The 5170-nt window shown below is 49.8% G+C and overlaps 1 long non-coding RNA gene across 1 annotated transcript in view; it reads left to right on the plus strand.

The window, feature by feature from the left end:
- Window positions 1–666: 666 nt before the first annotated feature.
- The window catches only part of LOC102309182, a 15431-nt gene continuing 10927 nt past the window's right edge, over window positions 667–5170 (plus strand). Inside the window, exons 1-2 of the long non-coding RNA XR_006052944.1 lie at window positions 667–1557; window positions 1708–4511. This is a non-coding gene — a long non-coding RNA (uncharacterized LOC102309182). The remainder of the gene's footprint in view (window positions 1558–1707; window positions 4512–5170) is intronic.

Below are 5170 nucleotides of genomic sequence, written 5' to 3' on the forward strand. Positions count from 1 at the left end.
ATTTACAATTTACTACAAAAATTTACAAATTAACTTAAGAATTTACAGTAAAGAATGTGCAAATAGCAGAAGAGATTATAAAGATAAGGATTATAAATTATAGGAATTATAGGATTATAGGAAATGTGTGGTGGTGCGTGTGGTGATGTGTGTGAGAGTCCAGTCTTATAGTGACGTGTTTGGGAGAGTCCAGTCCTACACCTGGTTCAGGGCCCGAATAGCCTGGGGGAAGAAGCTCCTCCTCATTCTCTCTGTTTTGGCCTTAAGGGAGCGGAAGCGCTTCCCAGACCTCAACAGTGAGAAGAGTCCATTGTTGGGATGGGAGAGGTCCATCATAGTCTTCCTAGCTTTGGACTTGCACCGCTTGGTGTAGATGGACAGCAGGTCAGGGAGCTCTGATTGAATGATGCGTTCTGCCGAGCGCACCACCCTTTGCAGATCTCGTCTGTCCTGCTTGGTGCTGTTCCCAAACCAGGTGCAGATGTTTGCCGTCAGGATGCTCTCGATGGTGCAGCAGTAGAAGTTCTTGAGCACCTTCAGTGGCAGATGGAAGTCTCTAAGTCTTCTGAGGAAGAAGAGACGCTGACGGGCTTTCTTAACCAGGGTGTTGATGTGGCAGGACCATGATAGGGCCCGAGTGATGTGGACACCCAGGTATCGGAAACTGTCCACTCTCTCCACTGGCGTGCCACTGATGATGAGGGGTTTGTAATTCCTTGCCTGCTTTGTAGTGAAGTAGGTGTAGGTGCTCTCTCTCCCTCTCTGCGGGGCTGACTGGAGGACAAGAGACAGTTGCCATGGTGAAGTGGGAAGAGTGGTCTTCATATGGCCACAGGGGGCGGAGATGAGCCGAGACCCAGTTTGACCCAGTTAACCAATCACATTAAGATTGCTTACAGCCTGGGGGTGGCGCTCTTTGTCCCTGCTGAGCTGAGGAACAGACACTCCAACCTTTAACAGCTTAATAGGTTTAACAGAAGATCGTGTCTTCTCTCATGAAAGAACCAACAAACTGGTGCCGACAAAGACCATCGACTGGATAAAGAGAACCGAGGCGGCTCAAATGGAAAGGCAGGAACCATTTGGTGTTGTTAACGCTTCCGTTTGGTTAAAAATCCCGCCACGAGCGACCGATCGGCGGCTGTCAGAGAATCCTTAACAGTCGGAGTAATTAAAAAAGGAAATAGTTGTTTCGTGATGTCACCTTTGTGTTGGTGTGAAAGTCCAATCGAGGAATTGATTTTCCCATTCAGACAGACTGGGATTACCCACAATGCACCTCTGTGATATTCTGCATATTTATAGTTGAGCTGTTGGTATATATTCGCACTATCTTTGTAACATGTTGTGTTATTTCGGTTCATGTCGTTCAGTGTGGCTGTTATTGCTGCCGTGGAGCGACGGCGAGCACACAGGGCTGTAAATGTGACTTCTGTTTGAACACATTCGGCTCGTCGCACTTCAGTGAACTACCGCCAGCTCTTGGTAGGCCTGAGCTAAAGGACGATCTGGCTCCATCCGGTGGAAGAAAGTGATACTGCACCCCGGGGGACGCAGGTACTCATAATAGATAACAGAAGGAATAAGTAAAAAACAAGAATATAATTTGGGTATAGATTAAAAAAAGAACATCAATTAATTGATTAACATAAAGACTGAAGTAATAATAAAGTATAAACAAAGTATTGATCCGCTCTCGCCCAGCAGGCTTCAAGCTCGTGTCCTCTACCAGAGGCCAGGGAGCCTGAGGGTCCTGCAGTATCTCAGCTGTTCCTAGGACTGCGCTCTTCTGGACAGAGATCTCCGATGTTGTTCCTGCGATCTGCTGGAGCCACTCACCTGGCTCAGGAGTCACCACACTGGGACCATTGCTACCTTCACCCTCCAGCTCTTCTCTGAGCACTTGGTTCTTCTGCAGCTTCTCATATTCCTTCTTCCTGATGTTGGTATCACTACAGCCGTCTTCCTGTGCTTCTCCACCACCACTACGTCCGGTTGGTTAGCCATCACCAGCTTGTCTGTCTGTATCTGGAAGTCCCACAGGATCTTAGCTAACTACCACCCGGGGGGCGTCTCCATCCCTGCACCTGTGGTCTTGCCCGGTCTGACAGACCCCAGCTTCGTGGATCTTGAGCTCAGAGCTGCCATGATTACTGCCTCTGTCAGTGTTTCTCTTAAACAGCTCAACTGTCTGATGGAGGTGCATGCTGTTACTGAAACAGTGAAGCCCTCTGTTTGTCACAGATCATTTCAATCAGATTATAATGCATTACCTTTACTGTTGTGATTTGGTAACATGACTGTTTATGTGCCGGAGGGTGGACAGCCTCACGCCAGCTCATTAGCGGCCGTGTCATTCAGCGTTCATGAACCACTTGCTTTTGAAAATGTGTGAAAATATGAAATGTGTAAGTCTGATAAAAATCTTTTTAAGCTCCGATGTTTCTGAAAAATGATGTCAAATGTTTTTTCATGATGTTGAAAGGCTGGAGTGGTATGTTAACGAGGTCGTATTTTCCCTCGTGGATGTTCTTCCTGGCTGATTTGATTGGTAATCGTTCATGTTTGTTTACTCGGACACATGGGATCAAACTCTGTTAATGAATTTATGCTTTACGATGTACGGAGCGGTCCTTGGTGGCAGGTGTCAGAACTTCCACCACCACCATCATCATCATCACCCGGTTGCAAAACAGACAGACGCACACATGGAGGTCAAAGTAGACGGGCAGCTGGAGCCAATCGGGAGCTTCACGCTCATCAGCATCAGCCTGGACCTCGACACAGGTGACGGCCCGACAGCGATGTGTGACCAGTAAAATGGTAAATGGCCTGTATTTGTATAGTGCTTTACTTACTTTACAGTACTAGTCACACACAGGTGTGTGTGTGCACAGACAAACCTCTGCTGACAGGAAGTCATGGCTGCTATCAGGAAGCTGTCAGACTATAATCTCCATGACTGTGACAGCACGGTGGTGGAGTGGGCGGAGCTAGTGTCTGGATTCCTGCATCAGGATTGGTCTCTTTGGAAGCACCAACTAAGGAACCTTCACGTCATCCAGCAGCAGTCCTGAAAAATGGCCACCATCTTGGATTTTCATGTGGCTAATCAGACAAAAGTAAAGCATGTCAAAGGTTCACGCCGCTGCTCGTGTCACGTGTCGCACGATTCGGTTTGACGCGATCTCCTCCAAGATTGCGCTGTGCGAGTGCGCCCCCTATTGGTCATGTCCCAGACCTCCTCACATCAGCTCTGGTCGTTGGGTCCAGCACAGAGAAGGTCGTGGCACTGACATCCACCTACAACAAACAGCCAATGAGTCCGAAACCTGCAAGTCATAATGTTAGCGCTGCCGTAATCACCTGAACTCATCATCACACCTGCTCATACCGATGCCCTGTGTCCTTCAGAGCAGTGCATGCTGGGATGCAGAGAGACATTCAGACTAAACACTTGTGACATGTGACATCACTTCCTGCTGATTAATGCCTGCCCTTTCTAACAGGAAGTGTTCTGCTCCAGTCTGCAGCTGTACGTGCTGAATGAGACAGTCCTGGGCGTGGTCAGAGGCAGGAAGTGGACCGACGTGGTTCAGGAGGCTTACCAGGACTTCCTGGGTCACATGACGCACCTGTCCAACCTCAGGTGCAACCCCGCCGACCCCGAGGACCAGCTGGGTTCGGCCTGCTATCGTGAGGTGCTTCCTGCATCGCTGTGACTCCTCCCCTTCAGAGCTTTCAGCTCCACCTGGATCAGTTCCAGCTGCAGGTGTCTGACCTGGACTGGCGGCTGGTGTCTGTGCTTAGCCAGGCCCCGGAGGACTGCGGGGAGCCGCTGTCCACGGTAAAGGACTGCTCCAGTCTGATCTGGTTCTGTGTTGCAGCTGGTGAACATGTTTGGTTTTGTCCTGGACCGCCCCCTGATCCAGCACCACCTGCGCCCTCACCTGGCGTGGCTGGTGAAGCTGGTTCTAATAGATCTGGATCAGACCAAGCTGCTGTTCTACCGTCAGAGGAAGGAGGCGGAGACAGCAGAGTCAGCCCAACCGCCGCTGCCCAACTCAGCTGGACTCAGCAGCTCCGCCTCCGAGCCCTGTGTGCCATGGAGGGCTACCGCACCTGTAAGGCTGACACACAGACTCACACGCACACAGCACACTCAGGCTCCTCCTCCTCCTTCCTGTGTTTGGTGTAAACCTTACAGCTGTTATTAAAAGATGGAAAGGTTGGGCTCTCCAGGATAGTAGAGTTTGTGACTTAGATGCTGACTGCTGGTGACCTTTGGATGAACTCTGCATTTGTCCTGGCCGCTGGACTCGGCAGGTAACAGCTGTGTCCTGTTCAGGTGTGCTGACTCAGGTGAGTCCCGGCTGGTCCAGCAAAGGTCTGAGGAGCTCATGGACCTTCTGTAGGACTTCAGAGACACCGTGAGGTCAGAGTGGAGCTGTGAGCTGGATTCAGGCGCCAAATTCATCCTCGCTGAGTTCGAGCTCGGCTGCAGCCTCAAGGTGAGTCAGACACAGAGCATGCACACCTGTCTGCTGACCTCTGACTGGCTGGTACTGAAGCTGGGGTCTGAGGTCAGGTATACCGGGGGGACCTCTCACCTCACCTTCACTCCATTGGCTGCCTGTATATCTTAGAGTTCATTTTAAAATTCTCATGTTTGTGCTTAAATGTTTAAATGGTCTTGCCCCAACTTACCTCTCTGAGCTTCTGCATCCTTACTCACCCCCCAGGTCTCTCAGGTCAGCTGACAAGCTGCTCCTGGAGGTACCCAGGTCCAAGAGAAAGCTCAGAGGGGATAGGGCCTTCTCTATTGTTGCTCCTAATTAGGGCTGGGCCATATTATACCGTTCACGGTAATACCGGTATAATGTTAGGCAACGATAGGAAAATGAAATATCGCGATAGAATGGGAGTAAAACGCGCATGCGCAGTGCCTTTGTTTTCATACGCACATGGCCGATTGTTGAGTGAAATAGATGAACCAGAATTGGTTTGTAAAAATGGTGCAACTTCAATGATGTGGAACTGGTTTGGTGTTTGTCCGTCAGATACACAACAAAGCACATTTTTTTGCAGAACATGCAAGCGGCCGTCGTTATTGTCGTATTTGTCGGACTAAGATGCTCTTAAATCTGGGAGTAATCTGGGTCCTAAACTC

Source organism: Haplochromis burtoni, unplaced genomic scaffold, assembly GCF_018398535.1.
Source record: "Haplochromis burtoni strain Fernald_Lab_line unplaced genomic scaffold, NCSU_Asbu1 Contig_483, whole genome shotgun sequence".
Classification (NCBI taxonomy): domain Eukaryota; kingdom Metazoa; phylum Chordata; class Actinopteri; order Cichliformes; family Cichlidae; genus Haplochromis; species Haplochromis burtoni.